At 42.5% G+C, this 19673-nt stretch overlaps 1 pseudogene; it reads left to right on the top strand.

Annotated features, from left to right (window-relative positions):
* LOC122557541 (sodium- and chloride-dependent neutral and basic amino acid transporter B(0+)-like) overlaps positions 1-19673 on the top strand; it is a 91256-nt pseudogene that overhangs the window by 67116 nt on the left and 4467 nt on the right.

Below are 19673 nucleotides of genomic sequence, written 5' to 3'. Positions count from 1 at the left end.
CATCGAGGCTTCTCGCTCATCAGCATGTTCCTCTTAAAGTGATATTACCATACTCCATTTTTCTCTCCAAGATCACTTACATTTATTTTCATTAATATATGTTATCTCAGCTGGTTATGAGAACTGTTCTTTCCTTCAAAGTTAAGTCACTGTGTATAGCAGTTTAAGAACTGAACAATTTAAGGCTACATAATATATCAATGATTTAACAATCCTCTCAGATGTCATGATCATATATCCTTTCTGAGATTTAAATCAATCAACTGGCTGTTCTTGACTCACTGGTATTTTGCTGCCTTTTGCGTTGTTAAAGGGCAGATTGTTTTCATGGTGGGGTTCCACAATTTCATTGCCTGAGTTTATACCTAGTGGTGTTTTGTGCACAATTGGAATGCTCAATGTTATAATGTTGTACAATTCCCTGAATTCTCTCTTATTTCCCCTTCTCAATTTTCCATTGGATATTGTGACCTTTTGCGTTCAAGGCTCACTGTACTTCCTGAATACTTCTGCAGGTGACCATGTTCGCTGGATGGGATGTACAATTCAAACCTTTTACCATTCGCACAAACTGTACAATTCCACACCCAGATGGCGACTGTGTGCTGCCTTCATTCTCCTTTGACTATCAAGTAGTTTATCCCATATTTCTGATGACTTGGTAAAGTTGTTCGGACTTGCTTGTAAACATGATTGTTATTGGTGACGGAGAGCCCATATCAAGGGATATTGTTGTTACATGTGACATAGCAATATGGAGACGGTGTTTCGATGCCCTGCATTTCATGACAGATGATTGAATAGTATTGCATTCAGCAAAACTGTTGGGTCTGGAATAATGTGGCGAGGCTGTCACATGATTTAGGCCCCATTTAGTACACATGCAAGGACATGTCCTATGTCCATTAAAGATTGTGTTGTAGTCCAATTTCAGATGTTTTCTCCAGGTACACTAAATAAAATGCATTTTGTACTCATGGTGACTGCCATGGGTGTAGTTGGGATATCCTTCCAATGTCTGGTGGTTGGAAACTTGGAAAATTAGTCAATGACTTGGAGAAAAATTGGCATCATGGACAATAAATAAATATTTTCCAATCTTTCACCAAGCGTAAAATGGAATCTTAAGAGGGTAGAGCGATCCTTTCCATTGATGTGGTGGATGACTTCGACATGCCTGATACACCCTCACTGTCTTCTTGATTTTCCTGTTGATCCCTGACCAATACACAGTGAGTTGTACAGGGGCCGTTTTCACTCATTGCCCATATGCTACTGGTATAATTTGGCAATATAGCTTGGTAAAGAGCTTCAGCTACAAGCATCATTGAAGGACATCTAAATCATCTGTGATTGGAGTCCATCTGGCATCTTTTGTATCCCATCCGGCTAGAACTCCATAATAACCTTCCAAAATGCCTTCAGTCGTGGCTCATTTGTTATCTTTCTCTTGAAGTGATTATGCTTCTGTTGACCAATACTCATCAGTTTCACACTGAACATATTTTCTCATTTAATGTTTTGTAAGTCGAGCAAAATAGCCAGTCATGTTAGGCTTTGGTCCATCTCTCATTCTGTCTGAAGTAACTATTTTGCTGCACGGTTTGTAACAAATATCAAAGTTGTATCTCTGACCTTTTACAGGACGTTGTTGTAGTAGTGCATTTGTCTGTGATTTACCCTCGAAGGATTTTCATGGTTTTTTTCTACAATGAATCATTTGCTACACATACACATATGGAATCTTGCTTTACTGCACACCAGAGCAAATGTTTTATGTTTTATGTTCAAATAGTTAGATTGTTATTAGAATAGAATTTGGATTCAAATGCAATTGATTTACCATATTGCGCCATGTATGCTCCTACCAATGTTTTGCGATGCTGTAACCATCAAATCTGTCTCTTTCTTTGATTTATGGTATTGCAGAACACATCTCTTCTGACAATGTTGATTTAAGTGACATGAGCATATGGTCCTCCTGCCAGACACGTAGGATGTTCCTCCTTAAGAGGTCTCTTAATGACGATGCTTTATCGGCAAAGGTTGGCATGCAAGGTGCTCAGAAGCTTAAGTAAAATCCAAGGCATCTGTCCTGATGTTTCCACTTCATGTTTTGTTTTTAGATTTGATCTGGGCACAAAAGCAGGAAGTTGCATCACTCAGAATGTGCCGAGTTTCCTTGCGCAATTGCTTTCTTTTCAGCCTATTACCTATCAATCCATGAGTCAAACACTTCATTTTCCTGCCTCCAGCTGAGACCTTCGGAGTTCCAACTTCCCGGTGTCATAATTAAATGGCAACCAGACAGAACTTTACTCTCCGCAATTCAGGGATTTCTCTCCACCCCTGTTCATCACTGCCACCCACCAATGGAGGAGTCAGGCATCAGGCAAAACATGGTGCCAACCCCTGAGGGTTGGCAACGGGAGGCCATCCCAGTTAATAAAGGCAGCCCTGGACAGAAGTGACTGTGGAGGTAAGTGCCCTTTGGTAATTCAAGGGATCCTGGTTCCAGTTCCACAAGAGAATTAAACTAATTAATTAAACTAATTCAGCAGGGGAATGGAACCAATATTGTAGTTGGAGTATAAGGGAGGATGGGAATAGTGAAGGTAGAACTAAGATTTCAAGATTGTAAGAAGGCACTGACAGGCAAGAAGTTGATTTGAAGTATGTCTATTTCAACGCCAGGAGCATCCGGAATAAGGTGAATGAACCTGCAACATGGGTTGGTACCTGGGGTTTTGATGTAGTGGCCATTTCAGAGACAATAGTAGAACAGGGACAGGAATGGTTATTGCAAGTTCCGGATTTAGATGTTTCAGTAAGAACAAAGAAAATGGTAAAAGAGGGGGTGGTGTGGCACTGTTAGTCAAGGACAGTATTGCGGTTGCAAAAAGGATGCTTGAGGACTCGTCTACTGAGGTAGTATGGGCTGAGATTAGAAACAGGAAAGGAGAGGTTACCCTGCTGGGAGTTTACTAAAGGCCTCCGAATAGTTCCAGAGATGTAGAGGCTAGGATACAAAAGATGATCCTCGATAGGAGCGAGAGTGTCAGGGTAGTTGTTATGGGGTACTTTAACTTTCCAAATACTGACTGGAAATACAATAGTTAAAGTACTTTAGCTGGATCATTTTGTTCAATGTGTGCAGGAGGGTTTCCTGACACAGTACATAGACAGGCCAACAAGGGGTGAGGCCACATGCGATTTGGTACTGGGTAATGAACTCAGCCAGGTGTTGGATTTGGAGGTAGGTGAGTACTTTGGTGATAGTGACAACAATTCTGTTATGTCTACTTTAATGATGGAAAGGGATAGGTTTATACTGCAGGGCAAGAGTTATAGCTGGGGAAAAGGCAATTACAATGCGGTTAGGCAAGATTTAGGATGCATAGGAGGGGGAAGGAAACTGCAGGGGATGGGCACAATTGAAATGTGGAACTTATTCAAGGAACAGCTTTGGGGATCCTTGATAAGTATGTACTGGCCAGTCAGAGAGGAAGTTGTCAAGCACGGGAGCTATGGTTTACTAAGGAAGTTGAATCTCTTGTCACAAGGAAGAACAAGGCTTATGTTAGGATGAGATGTGATGGCTCAGTTAGGGCATTTGAGAGTTACAAGTTAGCCAGGAAAGACCTAAAGAGAGAGCTAAGAAGAGCCAGGAGGGGACAGGCAATGTCATTAGCGGATAGGATCAAGGAAAACCCTAAGGCTTTCTATAGCAATATCAGGAATAAAAGAATGACTAGAGTAAGATTAGGGCCAATCAAGGATATTAGTGGGAAGTTATGTGTGGAGTCAGAGGAGATAGGGGAAGCGCTAAATGAATACTTTTTGTCGGTATTCACACTAGGAAAAGACAATGTGGTCGAGGAAAATACTGGGATGCAGGCTACGGGACTTGATGGGATTGAGGTGCATAAGGAGGAGGTGTTAGCAATTCTGAAAAGTGGAAAAATAGATAAATCCCCTGGGCCGGATGGAATTTATCCTAGAATTTCTAGGAAGCCAAGGAGGAGATTGCTGAGCCTATGGCTTTGATCTTTATGTTGTCATTGTCTACAAGAATAGTGTCAGAAGACTGGAGGATAACAAATGTCCCCTTGTTTGAGAGGGGGAGTAGAGACAACCCTGGAAATTATAGACCTGTGAGCCCTACTTCGGTTGTGGTAAAATGTTGGAAAAGTTTGGAAGACATAGGATTTATAATCATCTAGGAAGCAATAAGTTGATTAGAGATAGTCAACACTGCTTTGTGAAGGGTAGATTGTGCCTCACAAACCTTATTGAGTTCTTTGAGAAGGTGACCAAACAGGTAGATGAGGTTAAAGTGGTTGATGTGGTGTATATGGATTTCATTAAGGCGTTTGATATGATTCCCATGGTAGGCTATTACACAAAACACAGAGGCATGGGATTGAGGGTGATTTAGCGGTTTGGATCAGAAATTGCCTCTCTGAAAGGAGACAGAGGGTGATGGTTGATGGGAAATATTCATCCTGGAGTTCTGTTACTAGTGGGGTACTACAAGGATCTGTTTTGGGTCCACTGCTGTTTGTCATTTATATAAATGATCTGGATGAGGGCATAGAAGAAGCCTGGGTTAGTATATTTGCGGATGATACTAAGGTCAGTAGAGTCGTGAACAGTGACAAAGCATTTTGTAGGTTACAGAGGGACATAGATAAGCTGCACAGCTGGGCTGAGAGATGGCAAATGGAATTTAATGTGGAAAAGTGTGAGTAGTAACAGGAAGTAGTAACAGGAATGCACAGTACTGAGCCAATGGTAAGATTCTTGGTACTGTAGATGAACAAAGAGATCTCGGTGTACAGGTACTTGAAAGTTGCCACCCAGGTTGATACGGTTGTTAAGAAGGCAGACGGTGTGTTAGCTTTTATTGGTAGAGGGATTGAGTTTCAGAACCATGAGATCATGCTGCAGCTGTACAAAACTCTGGTGCGGCCGCACTTACAGTATTGTGTACAGTTTTGGATACCGAATTATAGGAATGATGTGGAAACTTTGGAAAGGGTTCAGAGGAGATTTACTAGGACATTGCCTGGTATGGAGGGAAGGTCTTACGAGGAAAGGCTGAGGGACTTGAGGCTGTTTTTGTTGGAGAGAAGAAGGTTGAGAGATGATTTATTTGAGACATATAAGATAGTCAAAGGATTAGATCGGGTGGGCAATGAGAGCCTTTTTCCTATGATGGTGTTGGCTAGCAAGAGGAGACATGGCTTTAAATCAAGGAGTGATAGATATAGGACAGATGTCAGAAGTAGTTTCTTTACTCAGAGAGTAGTAGGACCATGGAACGCACTGCCTGCAATAGTAGTAGACGCGCCAATTTTAAGGACATTTAAGTGGTCATTGGATAGACATACGGATGAAATTGGAATAGTATAGGTTAGATGGGCTTCAGATTGGTTTCACAGGTCAGCGCAACATCGAGGGCCAAAGAGCCTGTACTGCGCTGTAATGTTCTATGTTCTAAGTTCTAGAAAAGCTTTCTTCTCCATCAATGTTCAACTCCACCAATGACAGGCTTTGGAAATCCTCACTAGATGACCTGGGAGTGGCCAGGACACATGCAGACAAAAGGACTCACACGTTCCTGTCTCTTTCCAAGATCCACAAAGCAAACAGCGATGGCTGCTGGAAAACAAGGGTCCCCCATCTCCAAAATGGCTCATGGTACCTTTTCAAAACCGTCTGACTGGTACAGAACAGAGATGCAATACTGCTCCCACTTCCCCAGAGCCATAGAGCACTATCCTCCTTAAGATGAGGTTTTAATGCTGGAACAACTCCAGTAGGGGCTTGCGTTATAGCCCAGGATGGATGTGTCACATTCCTGGTAGTGGGCTGCACCCTTTACAGTGGACTGCCTGACAGAGGCACCAGAGATCATGCAGAGTCAAGCCAATATAGCAGAGTCTGCCCAAGCAGGGTGCTGTATTGTGACTGTTACCTGTGAGCACATATCTGCCTCCATGGCCACCATGGCCACCGTGGAGACTCAGAACCTCTGCTGGATGTGGGCAGGGACCCTCACTTCCTTACTTTATTCATTCATTCACTTCCTCGCTCAGGATCTATCAGTCTCTCTCCTTCTTCCTTGTCTGAAGGCACAACGTCTGGCTGGTCCATCTCCACCTTTTCTGTGTTCACACCCCATCTTTGAGCTTCTCTGGATCTTCCTGAGCAGTCCAGGCAATGGAAGTGCATCTTCAGTAGACCATTTGTCTGTCCAATCGTGGCTCTGATGGGCGGCATTATAGCACATTTACCATCAATCTGAGTTGCATGGTGGATCGGTATGCCAACATATTGACCTTCGCATGCTGCTGTCTGTCTCTTCTGTGCACCAACCTCCAGGCATCTGACTCAGTCTTAGGGAATTGTCATCCACATGTCAGCCCTGAAGATGAAGCAGGGGAGCAAACGTTCAAGGAATCTGGGAATTGTGTGCAATGTAAGCATTGTGACATGAACATCCTTCGATCATGGATTCAAACAGACATGCATGAATTGTTGTCCGTTGCTATCAATGACCTAGACATTGAGTGAAATCCCTTCCTGTTCAGGAACCTGTTTGGATGTTGCCAGGGAGCTCTGAGTACCATTTGTTTACAGCTGGTTATCCCATGTACTTAAAGGAAACCAGTGCTGGCTGTAAATTTAACAGCACCATCACCTTGATTGTCTGGTTCCAGAGTGAACTGGGCAAGCTATATTTTTTACCCTGGAAAAATCTTCATGGACATCACGAGTGCACTTGTGGATTGCGTTTGGGAGATGTCAGTAGATCCACCTACTGATGTTCGTATGGAGCTGCTAGTGAGGACCTTCAATGCCACTGTGATCTTCAGAGCCACAGGCATTCACTGCCTCTCAGGGCACAAGACCTGCAGGAAGCTGGCAACTATAAGTGATGCTGTCACTTCCATCTGCATGTATCTGCCTCACTTTCAATAGACCTTCCTCTTCAGGCACTGCTTTGGTCACCCACAGCTGCAGTCCCTTGAGCCTCATACCTATGGTTCTGTTGGCACTGGCCATTCCTCCTCCTTAGCCTCAGCAATGCCAGTACAGCTGTCAAACATCTGACTTTGAAGCAATGGCCTGTGATGGAATATCAGAAACTAAGATGTTTGTTTCGTTTTGGAATGAAAAGAAAAAGATAAGAGCTATGGGTCTCCTTGTGTTTGAAAAGCAAAAATTTAATATGCCAATGTGGCACATTTTTGGAAAGCTAACATAATTTTATCACTTCTTGCAAGATTAATTGGATACAGAGGCAGAGATTTTAAGCGTCAGTTATACAGGGCACTGGTGTACCATATCTGCAGTGGTCAATACAGAATTGGTTGTATTATTTAAAGAAGGATGAAAATATATTCAAAGTACTTCATAACAACTGTGCCCTTACTAAATGGTGGAGCAAGCACCTCAGGACAGGAAGAGCTATGCCTGATCTATGTTCATCTATTCATATGTTTGTGTTGAATTGAATTGAATTGAATTTATTGTCATGTGTACTGAGGGACAGTGAAAAGCTTTGTCTTGCGAGCAATACAGGCAGATCACAAAGTTAAGTAGCATAGGTAAGTAAATAATAGGTAAACAGCAGCAAAAACAAAACACAGGTACAGGCGAATGTTATGAGTTTATGAGTCCTTTCAGTATTCTAACAACACTAGGGTTAGACAATGGGAATGTAGTTGAGATACTGAGCGGGGAGGGAGATCATTGTTATTTCCTAAGAGATCATTCCCATGAACACAGTGTTCCCAGGCAGTTAAAACTGGAGACAAAGGGTTAAGATGTGGCGGTACAGTGGCTCACAGGGTAGCACGGTGGCGCAGTGGTTAGCACTGCTGCCTCACAGCACCAGGGACTCAGGTTTGATTCCACTCTCAGGTCTGCATGGTGTTTGCACATTCTCCCCATGTCTGTGTGAGTTTCCTCCCACAATCCAAAGATGGGCAAGTTAGACAGATTGGCCGTGCTAAATTGCCCAGGGAAGTGCAGGCTAAATGGTTTAGCCATGGGAAATGTAAGGGTATACACGTAGGGGGGTGGGATGCTGATTGGTGTGGACCTATTGGGCCAAATGGCCTGTTTCCACACTGTAGCGATTCTATGTACAGCAAGTGTCATGCTTTCTAAATCTAGAAAGTATTTGACCCAAGTGAGATCAGACTTGGAACACTGTGGGTAAATTCTTATCTCCTCATTTCAAAAATGACATATAGTTATCAATGGAGAAGGGAAAACAGCAACATATTTGATGCTCAAACATAAATGAATGACAGAAAATCGAGCATCAAGTTAGAATTGTGTTGGAACAATTCTTTAGATGAGTCATACCAGACTCAGAACGATAACTCAATTTCTCTTTTCACATATGTTGCCAGATCTACTGAGTTTCTCCAGCATTTTCTGTTTTTGTTTCAGATTTCTATCATTTGCCGTATTTCGCTTTATTTATAATTGTGAGTTTTACAAATACCCACACGTATATATATTTCAAATCTCATCAAAATCTGCATTTGAAAGTAGGAATACTGTGATCCTCCTGTGTAACTTCATTGAATTTTCAATGTAATTTTAGGCTGGGATTTACTGGTTACCTTTTATGGATCATTACGTTACGGGCTGGATTCTCGTTATAACAGCTCTCCTGCAACTCATTGGTTTCAGCTGGTCACTCAATCATGAAAAATACTGAAACAAAATAAATTAAATTAAATTATAGTACTTTGTGGACCTTAAGGTTTCTTTAGTAAAATGGAACCAAATGAATTGTTTGATGGGCGTGGCAATTTGTATCAAAAGGTGATGGGAATTTAAGTGCGCTTTTTATTTGTTAAAGATCTTTCCCTAATCGGTTACAGAAACCAACATGAAACACACAGGGTTTACTTTTGTGTCCTTTACTCGTGATCCAATTGATTTTCCTGGATTACAGCTTGGGGACAATTTTACTGCAGTCATTGTCTTGTTAATTGCTGATACTTGTATCTTTCCATAGATCCAAGACCAAATAGTCAGTTTATGTTGTTAGACGGCTTCACAAGCATGGGATGTGCAATGGTACCTGACTCACCTTCAGTAGCGGTGATAATATTAGCAGCCAGCTCACAGTTGTGTGTTTGTTCTATGTAATTCGGCAGCACAGAGCCCAGACTGTGTAAGTGTGAATTTTTATAGCAGTATAAGTACTTAAGACAATGAGACCATTGGATGGAGGAGCTGAAGTAGGCCATTCAGCCCATTGATCCTGCTCCACCATTTGATGAGGTTTTGGATGATTTGACGATCCTTAACTCCACTTTCCTACCATTTCCCCATAACGTTTGATTCCTTTATTGATTTTCAATTTGTCTATCTTACTTGAATAGCCTTCTAAACCCAGCCTTGATCGCACTCTGTGGTAAAGAACTTCATGGATTCGCTGCTCTCTAAAAGCAGAAAAAAAAATCACCTCTCATTCCTCTAAATTCCAAAGAGTTTAAAGGCAAACTACTCAACCACATCTCATAAGAGAATCTCTCCCTATCTGAGATCAATTCATGAATGTTCTTTGGGCTGCCTCCGCAGCCAGTATATTTTTCCTTAGATAGGAGGAGAAAAACTATTCAAAGTATTCCAGCTGTGATCTCATCAATGTACTGAATAGTTTTAACATGATTTGCCTATTTTTATATTCTATTATCTTTAAAATAAAGGCCAACAGTCCATTTGCCTTCTGTATTACCCATAGAATTTGAAGACCAGCTTTTTTAGATTTATGCACAAGGAACTCCAAATCCTTCTATGCAGAAGCTTTCTGCAGTCTTTCCAGCTAAATAATATTCATCTCCTCTATTCCTCCTGCCGAAGTGTATTACCTCACATTTTCCCACATTATATTCTGCTTGCCGAGTTTTTGCTCACAGACCTCACCTGTTCTGTGTCCGTCTGTGAACTCTTTGTATCACTCTTTGCATCACTTGCCCTCCCACCTCTTTTTGTGTGATCTGGAAACTTCATGATTGCGTATTCACTTTTCTTATCCAAGTCATTATTACATATTGTCAATAATTGTGGCCCTAGCATTAATCCTGTGGCCACTCCACTAGTGAAAATGTCCCCATTGTCCCAGCTCTCTCATCTGAATTATATATTTTACTTTGCTTAATCTGAGTTTCATTGAGCGCTTTTGGATGGATTTCTGCCATGAGGTTGAATGAGTTTTCTTGCCATACCTTATCAAATTCAACTCATTAACTACCCACCCATCTCTATGGTGTTTCAGCCCTTGGAAACTAATGTTTCCAGCTCTACTCTTACTTTTGCTATCCGTATCTCTCGAAGAACCTTACCAAAAGCCTTACTGAAGTCCACATAGGTGACATCAAAAGCATTACCCTGATCTATATACCGATCACCTCTTCCAAAGATTGGTCAAGTTGGTCAAACATGGCCTCCCCTTAACAAAACCATGCTGACTGTTCTTGATTAGTTCCTCCCCCTCCAAATGCAGATTATTTCTGTTCCTTGGAATTGTTTCCAATAGTTTCCCAATGCCGAGGTTAGACTGACTGTCCTGTAGATTACTGGTTTATCCCTCAACTCTGTTCTTAAAAATAATTACCACATTGGCTGCCCTCCAGTCTTCTGGTACCTCTCCTATGACCAGAGAGGAATTAAAACATTTTGCAAGCACCCCTGCTATTTCCTTCGTTACCTCACTCAACAGCCTAGGCCACGTTTCACCTGGCCCTGGAGGTTTAACTACTTATACCTCTGCCAGTCTACTCAGAGCCTCCTCTCGATCCACGTGAGTTTCATTAATTGTATCATTTCTTTTCCTTGATGTCCATTTCAATTAAACAGTTTCCATGATCCAAAATATCAGGCGGTAGGATTGTTCCCTGCTTGATTTCTGAAGACACCAATTAATGCAGATAGCTTTCAGTAAACTCCGAGGACTATTTACTTAATACTTAGAACTGAGATTCTATTCTAAGTTGATAATAGGAGATAACCAGAGAGTAATCAAATCTCCTTCCTGTAGCTTTAGCAGTCACCATCCTTCTGACAGAAACACAGGTTGACACCAACATTTTTTTCTCTTAAACTCTCTTCCTTTTTTTCAACGTTCTCTTGGTTAGAATGTTTGGCACAGATCTTCCTGTGTTGGCCTCTGTTAACATTCAAACATCTGCCATCTGTTTGAGCTAAATGCATCTCTAGAACTGAAACATCTAAAATGCTCTTTAAACAAGCAACAACCTGCAATTAACTTTCAAAACTGGTCTCATGGCCAAATGTCACTTTGTTCTTTTCTTTACTGCTGCTCACAGTCCAAAGATCATCTTCAGCTCTCAGCTCTCAGCTCTCAGTTCACAGCTCCAAAGCAAAAATGAAAAAAATGAATAGAAAAGACAAGGGCTCTGATACAATGGCTATCCCTTGTGGCCATGACATCTTCAAAAGCCTATTATGTGCCCAGACAAGTATTGTCAGTCTGGAACTCCTCTACATTGTTACTTAGATCCTGGACAAGGCAGACAGGGAGAATGAGTGTCCTGCTTTGTGGGTAGGAATCTAAAGGTCTTACTGGACAGTATGGTTCTTACCCCAGGACTATCGGAGGAGCAGGTGACATGCAAGCCTTGTACAAAGTTTGCCAGCTGGAGTAATACCCAGCTTCTCCACTTGGTCAGCTCAAGTGCTCCCATCTTCTCTCTGATATCTCATATTCACTGTAACTCTGCTGTACCCATCTCCCACTGAATCGAATGCTCTCCCACTCTCTCTATTGCCTGTAATCTCTTCCCCCCTCATTCTCACCTGTCCCTATCCCTGACACCATTCAAGCTGCACTCCCTCTCTGATAGCTGTTCACTCACTCAGGAAACCTCCCACCTGCACCAATAGTAACAATTGGGACACCTCCTTTCATTTCCATTAATAACAGCTTCTGTCTCATTCCAGGAAGTAAACAGCCCACAATAGAGCAGAAAGACTCAAGCTAAGCGGTGGCCTGCCCTACATTCGGCTCCTGACCCCTTACGTGGAGAAAATCCTGAATTTGACTACCCTGAATAGCTGGCTGCCCATGTCCAAGCCTTACTGAGTAACGTATGGTTCTTCATTTGACTGAGACTTGCTGACAACCACAAGATTCCTTCCTTTGTGTCTGCACTAAATGGCAAGGCAAGACAGAAGTAATATCCCTGGCTGAGATAGCAAAACATACAAAGGCAAGGAAAGGCAAGGGAGAGATGTTGTGAGCATCCAGGCCAGCTCAGAATGAGTGAAAACTGGGACAGCAAGTGACTAGCCCGGAGATGCAGCCTGAGCCATTCCATGAGCTGGGTTCATGTCCCTGAGTGTGCTGGCTGCAGCATTACTATGATAGTTAGTGGGGTAGACCGTGGTGCAGTATTCAAGTGTAGAAATGTTCTGAGATGGCCTAGCAGGATCTTAGAGACTGGAACATACAGATCCAATACCTGTGGATGTGAAATGTATGTGACTGGTGTCCTTGTAGCGTTTTCTGAGACCCTGATGTCTAATATGTAGGCCATTTGGAGCAGATCGCAAGGTGAATTCACTAGTTGCCCATTCTAATCTCCATGTCCAGTTTTCTCAATGTTGAACTTTTTTGGTGCTTTCACTTAAGGTAGGAAGCTGAGTATTAATTAGCTGTGTAACGCCATTAGCAAGCTGCTTTAACAAGCAATAAGGAGAACGTGAGGACTGCAGATGGTGGAGATCAGAGCTGAAAAATGTGTTGCTGGAAAAGCACGCAGGTCAGGCAGCATCCAAGTAGCAGGAGAATCGACGTTTCAAGCATAAGCCCTTCTTCAGGAATGAGGAGGGTGTGCCAAGCAGGCTAAGATAAAAGGTAGGGAGGAGGGACTTGGGGGAGGGGCGTTGGAAATGCGATAGGTGGAAGGAGGTTAAGGTGAGAGTGATAGACCGGAGAGGGGGTGGGGGCGGAGAGGTCAGGAAGAAGATTGCAGGTCAAGAAAGCAGTGCTGAGTCTGAGGGTTGGGACTGAGATAAGGTGGGGGGAGGGGAAATGAGGAAGCTGGAGAAATCTGCATTCATCCCTTGTGGTTGGAGGGTTCCTAGGTGGAAGATGAGATGCTTTTCCTCCAGGTCATGGTTGCCATGGTCTGGCGATGGAGGAGGCCAAGGACCTGCATGTCCTTGGCCGAGTGGGAGGGGGAGTTAAAGTGTTCGGCCATGGGGCAGTTGGGTTGGTTTGTGCGGGTGTCCCAGAGGTGTTCTCTGAAACATTCTGCAAGTAGGCGGCCTGTCTCCCCAATGTAGAGGAGGCCACATCGGGTGCAGCGGATGCAGTAAATGATGTGTGTGGAGGTGCAGGAGAATTTGTGACGGATATGGAAGGATCCCTTGGGGCCTTGGAGGGAAGTGAGGGGGGGAGGTGTGGGCGCAAGTTTTGCATTTCCTGCGGTTGCAGGGGAACGTGCCGGGAATGGAGGTTGGGTTGGTGGGGGGTATGGACCTGACAAGGGAGTCGCAGAGGGAGTGGTCTTTCCAGAACGCTAATAGGGGTGGGGAGGGAAATATATCCCTGGTGGTGGGGTCTGTTTGGAGGTGGCGGAAATGACGAAGGATGATACGATATATTTGGAGAATGTTTCAGAGAACACCTCTGGGACACCCGCACCAACCAACCCCGTGGCCGAACACTTTAACTCCCCTCCCACTCTGCCAAGGACACGCAAGTCCTTGGCCTCCTCCATCGCCAGACCATGGCAACACGACGGCTGGAGGAAGAGTGCCTCATCTTCCACCTAGGAACCCTCTATGAATGCAGATTTCTCCAGCTTCCTCATTTCCCCTCCCCCCACCTTATCTCAGTCCCAACTCTCGGACTCAGCACTGCCTTCTTGACCTGCAATCTTCTTCCCGACCTCTCCACCCCCACCCCCTCTCCGGTCTATCACCCTCACCTTAACCTCCTTCCACCTATCGCATTCCCAACGCCCCTCCCCCAAGTCCCTCCTCCCTACCTTTTATCTTAGCCTGCTTGGCACACCTTCCTCATTCCTGAAGAAGCGCTTATGCCCGAAACGTCGATTCTCCTGCTACTTGGATGCTGCCTGACCTGCTGCGCTTTTCCAGCAACACATTTTTCAGCTCTCGCCAAGCAATAATCCGATTAATTAGTAACTCATCACTGCCGAGTGACAAACTCAGCTTATTGAAAGAATGAAAGAAGGCATGTGATCCTCCCAACACCGAGATGCCCCTTGCTGGAATTCTCAGTCAGTTCTTGCACACATTGTGTCATAGCTCACATCACCCAGATCCCTATAATATCCTGCCCCTTGTCTTCTATCAATTTACCAATCCTTTATCCATTTCATAGTGTACCCCCAGCACAATGGGCTTTCACGTTATTAAGCAGCCTCAGGTGTGGTACCATATCAAGAGTTTTTAGGAAATCTAAGTATATTAGATTTAATGGTTCCTGTTTATCAATCCTGCTTCTGACAATCTCAAGGCTAAATTAGATTAGATTACATTACAGTGTGGAAACAGGCCCTTCAGCCCAACAAGTCCACACCGACTCTCCAAACAGCAACTCACCCAACCCATTTCCCTACACCAAACACTACGGGCAATTTAGCATGGCCAATTCACCCAACCTGCACATTTTTGGACTGTGGGAGGAAACTGGAGCACCCGGAGGAAACCCACGCAGACATGGGGAGAACGTGCAAACACCACACAGACAGTTGCCTGAAGGCGGGAATTGAACCCGGGTCTCTGGCGGAGTGAGGTAGCAGTGTTAACCATTGTGCCACCGTGCCGCCCTTTCTAATAAGTTTGTCAGATATGACGAACATTCATGAAGCCATGTTGCGTCTTCTTGATAATGTTATGTGCTTCTAACTGCTATTATATCCTTTAAAACAGACTCTACATTTGATGGATGTTAAGCCAACTGGCTTATATTTTTCTGATTGTTTTTGCCTCCCTCTCTTTTTGAGTGAGTGTTACATTAACAGTTTTCCAATCCCCTGTCACTTTACCAGGATCTAAATTTTATTACGGGACTATGAAACAGTTCACTACTATTAATTCTTCTTTTCAAATCCTAAAATGTAATCCATTAGAGACAGGGGACTTATTGGCCTTTATCCTATTAAACTTCCAAGTACCTCTTCTCTACACCCCACTTTATTTCAGCACTTTGGTTTTTATTTTAGTCTTCGGAATGCTATTAATGTTTTCCAATGTGAAGATGTGACTGATGCAAAGTATTTATTCAACTCTTCTGCCACTTCCTGTTTCTCTTAGTATTTCCCCAGTTTCATTATTTTTATATCTCTCTTCCTTCTTATATGTTTTAGGAAGTTCTCATTGTAGGTTTTGTACATTATTTCCAGATTATCTCAATTTATTTTCACCCTGTTTATTATTTTTCTGGCTTCTTTTTGTTGTTTTGTCCTTTAAAACTCTACCAGTCCTTTGGTTTGCTACTAATCTTGCCATCTTACATGTATTTTTCCTTTCAATTTAAGATAATCCTTAACTTTCGTCCTTAACCATGTTTATTTATCCCATTCTGAGAAACCTTCTCCCCAATGGAATATATCTTTGCTACAAGCCAAGAATTATTTTCTTAAAATCTGCTATTTTGTTGCAACTGCCTACAGTGTGTTCTGCTATAACACACATTTCATCAACGCAAATTCGCTGTAATGCAATTGACAAACTGGTGATGTTGTTTCTAAAGTGCCAGCTTTTAAAATGAGTGTTGGCTGTCATGCAATTACATCGCCAACACTTTCAGTGCTGTTTCTAATGTGTGATTTTTCTATAACACAGGATTGATTGTGAATACAACCTTCCTGTTATAGAAGAACTGACCGTATTTTGACAAACCCCTTCTCCAAACCATACCAGCCATTTCTGCCCTCATCCCTATATCATTTTCCTTAAAGTTTAGCTCAGTTATTTCTGACCCAAGTTACAGACTCACAAACTAAATGCTAAATTCTGCCATGTTTTGATCAGTATTCCCGCAGGGTCTTCTATTCTGAAATAATTTATCAAACGAATCTCGCTAGACATCACCAGATCAAAAACAGCTTGATCCTTGGTTGAATCTATGATTAGTTGATTTACGAAACTGTCCCAAATCATTATTTGAATTCTTCCTTTTGTCCACTTTGGCCAACATGATTTTCCCAATTGTCATGAATATTCAATCCCCAATGATTTTTCTTTTTGTATGCCCTCATTACCCCTTGAATTATTCTCTGCCTGACGAAACAGCCAGTTTTGGGGGAATGGGGTGTTAAGCTCTTGCCTTCTCTCACTGATGCTCCTTTCCCTTGTTAATTCTCACCTCCACCCATATAGATTCTATATTGTTCATTCAATAGTTTTTAATCACATCAATTCCATGTTTTTCTTACAAAGCTACCACCAATCTTTCCTTCCTTCTGAAAAGTCACATACCTCGGAATATTTCATTCTGAGCTTTGATCTCTTTGTAACCATGTCTCCATAATGACTAAAAAATTGTATCTCTGTGCCATTAATTCATTTAGATTGTTCCAAATAGCATGTACATTTAAGTTAAGAGTCACGAATTTTGCACCTTTGACTTTATTTCCTGCTGTTTGCATATTCTTAGACACTTTGTCCATTCCTGTCCCACTCTGAGTATCATTATCTAAAGGCTTGACTTGTAACGCCGCCTTATCGTTTTGCTTTGTCAGCCTATTTTTCTCTCTCCTGTACCCTCACCACCTGGAGAAGCCCCAAAGACTCCTACACAGCCCTTGCTGCTCAATTTGCCGGGTCACTGATCCAAGTTTGATTCTAATAAGGCCTGTCCATCCCACTGGAACTGTTCCTTCCACTCCAGTACTGTCCTAACATCCTGTGAACTGAACCGTATACCTCCCACACAATCTGAACCACACATTTAACTCCATGATTGTATTGATCCTGTGCCATTTTACCAGTGATACAGGTATTAGTCATGAGATTGTTCATATTTCCTCTCCCAACTCGAAACAACTTTCTCTCCCATGGCATCATGACTTCTGCTATAGACTTGTAAAATATGAAAGCGAAATGTTTGTATAAAGAAACATGTGAACACAGCAAAAATAGATCATTCAGCCCCTCTAGCCTGCTCTATCATTCAATACAGTATTGAATTCCAGTTTCAAATTCCACATTCCCTTCCACAGCCAAGAAGAACTCATTCCAGGAAATCAGGTTCCAGATCTATGCTGGGATGGAAAGAATGGGAGAGGAAGATCAATTGACAAGGATCAATTTCCTCATTCTGTTTGAAATTCTGAGTGATCCCTCCTCTACTTTAACCTGTTCATTAGTGCCACTTCGTCCAAGGTGAACTTCAGCAGGAAACAAGCTGCCCTGAAGACAGGACAATGAGAATGATGGTGTCTCTCTGCTTCCTTGTTGTACACAGGGACAAACAGATTCATCAAGGACATTGAGATGATGATTGGGGAAAGGAATTGGCTCTTCTGGCTCTGGTGGAGAACATGCTGGATCCTGATCTCTCCATGTTTGCTGGTGGTAAGGAGATGTTACACTTATAGTGATTTTAAACTGAACATAATCAAGCTGCAGGTAATCTCTCCTTTTGTTTCTGATCTAGTTTTGTATCTTATTTTCATTCAGGCAGTCTTAATCTGGTCCTTAGCAACATTCACCCCTCCAACATATGGACCTGTTGAACACCCTGTCTGGTCAATAGCAGTGGGCCAGTGTATAACCATTTTCTGTATTATGTGGATCCCATTGTGGCCGTGGTGAGAGTTGTCTAAGCTGAGGGCTCCACCTTGTGGCAAGTGAGGGGCAGCTTTGAAATCTTTTAAAGGTTAAGGAACAGAGAACACAAAATTAGGTTTTGGATCTATGCTAGTTTCAACACAAAGCATATCATTTCAAAGTCAAAATATTGTTTTGTTCTGCTTCTACTCCTGGTTAGTTTTGTTCACTGTGAATATCATCTTGGTTCGGGCATTAAAATTGGTATAATGGGTGTGCTGTGGGATTAGTGTGTGTGCAGATTTCACTGAGGTGTAATTCACAATGTTAAATAGAAAAGACAAGATATTGGTCCTGAATCATGTTATAGGTAAGGATGACTCCAGACTGTAATAGGAAGGGACAGAATATATAAACGTAAGAATGTTCAGCAATTAGGGTCAGAGTTATAGAATCATAGAATAGAATCATTGAATACCTACAGTGCAGAAAGAGGCCATTTGGCCCATCAAGTCTGCACCAAACGTATGAAAAGCATCCCACACAGATCCAACCCCTCTACCCTATCCCCATAACACATAGTATTTACCATGATTAATCCATCAAGCCTGCACATCCTTGGACAGTACAAGGCAATTTAGCATGGCCAATCCACCTAACGTGCACATATTTGAGCATAGTAGGGAAAAATAGTAAAATTACAATGTTAAAGGTTGATTATCTGAGGGCTCCACAAGTCCATAACAAAACAGATGAATTGTGTTGATTAAACAACTAAAACAAGGTGGGTTGGTTAGTTCAGTTGGTTGGATGGTGAGTTGGCGGTGCTGAATGTTGCCAATTCCTGTACCAGCTGAGGTTACCGTGAAGAACTCTCCTCCAGGAGCTCTCCCCTTGCCTGAGGCACAGTGACCCTCAGGGTAAACCACCACCAGTCACCTCACTCTCTAATGAGAAAGCAGCCCTATGGTCTAGGAGGACAATGGTGACTTCAATGCTACAATAAAAACATAATTTATAACATTTACACAATCAAAACAAAGGTTTTGGCTGCAAGAGGTTCAGTACTGGGAGCTAAATATCCAAGGTAGTAGGCAGAGGGGGTAGAGTTACCTTATTAGTAAGAAATGAACTTAAATCAATAGCAAGAAACCAAGTAGGATCAGATGATGTAGGATCTGTGTGGATAGATTTGATGAGCCACAAAGATAAAAGAAATCCATAACAGGAATTATGTACAGGCCTCCAAACAGTACTCAGGATTTGGGGCCCAAGCTACACCAGGAGATGCAAAAGGCGTGTAAGAAAGGCAAGGTTACAGTGATCATGGGGGAATTTCAATATGCAGGAGTACTGGGAAACCAGGTTGGTTGTGGATCGCAAGAAAGGGAGTAAGGCAAAAGACAGGAAATTACAGACCAATAAGCCTGACCTGTCATTGGTAAGATTTTGAAGTCCATTGTGAATGATGAGCTTTCTTGAAAGTGCATGGTAAGATAGAGCAAAGTCAGCATGGTTTCATCAAGCTGAGGTCATGCCTGACAAATCTGTTATAATTCTTAGAGGAGGTATTGAATAGATTAGATGAAGGAGTGAAAATGGATGTTATCTATCTGGACCTTCAATAGGCCTTTGATAAGGTACCAAACAGGACACTGCTGAGTAAATTAAGAGTTCATGGTTTTAGAGGTAAGGTACTAGCATGGATATAAGATTGGCTGTTTGGCAGAAAGCAGAGAATGGGGATAAAAGATGGAAGCCGGTTACTAGTGGGGTTCCACAAGGGTCAGTGTTGGGCCCACAACTTTTCACTTTATACATTAATGATCTAAGTTGAAGGAACTGAGGGCATTCTGGTTAAATTTGCA

This window comes from Chiloscyllium plagiosum, unplaced genomic scaffold (genome assembly GCF_037043375.1).
Source record: "Chiloscyllium plagiosum isolate Xiang-an unplaced genomic scaffold, Cpla_swu_hap1 HiC_scaffold_11, whole genome shotgun sequence".
NCBI lineage: Eukaryota > Metazoa > Chordata > Chondrichthyes > Orectolobiformes > Hemiscylliidae > Chiloscyllium > Chiloscyllium plagiosum.
Note: the sequence above shows the minus strand (reverse complement) of the source record. Positions and strands in the feature narration are given on the sequence as shown.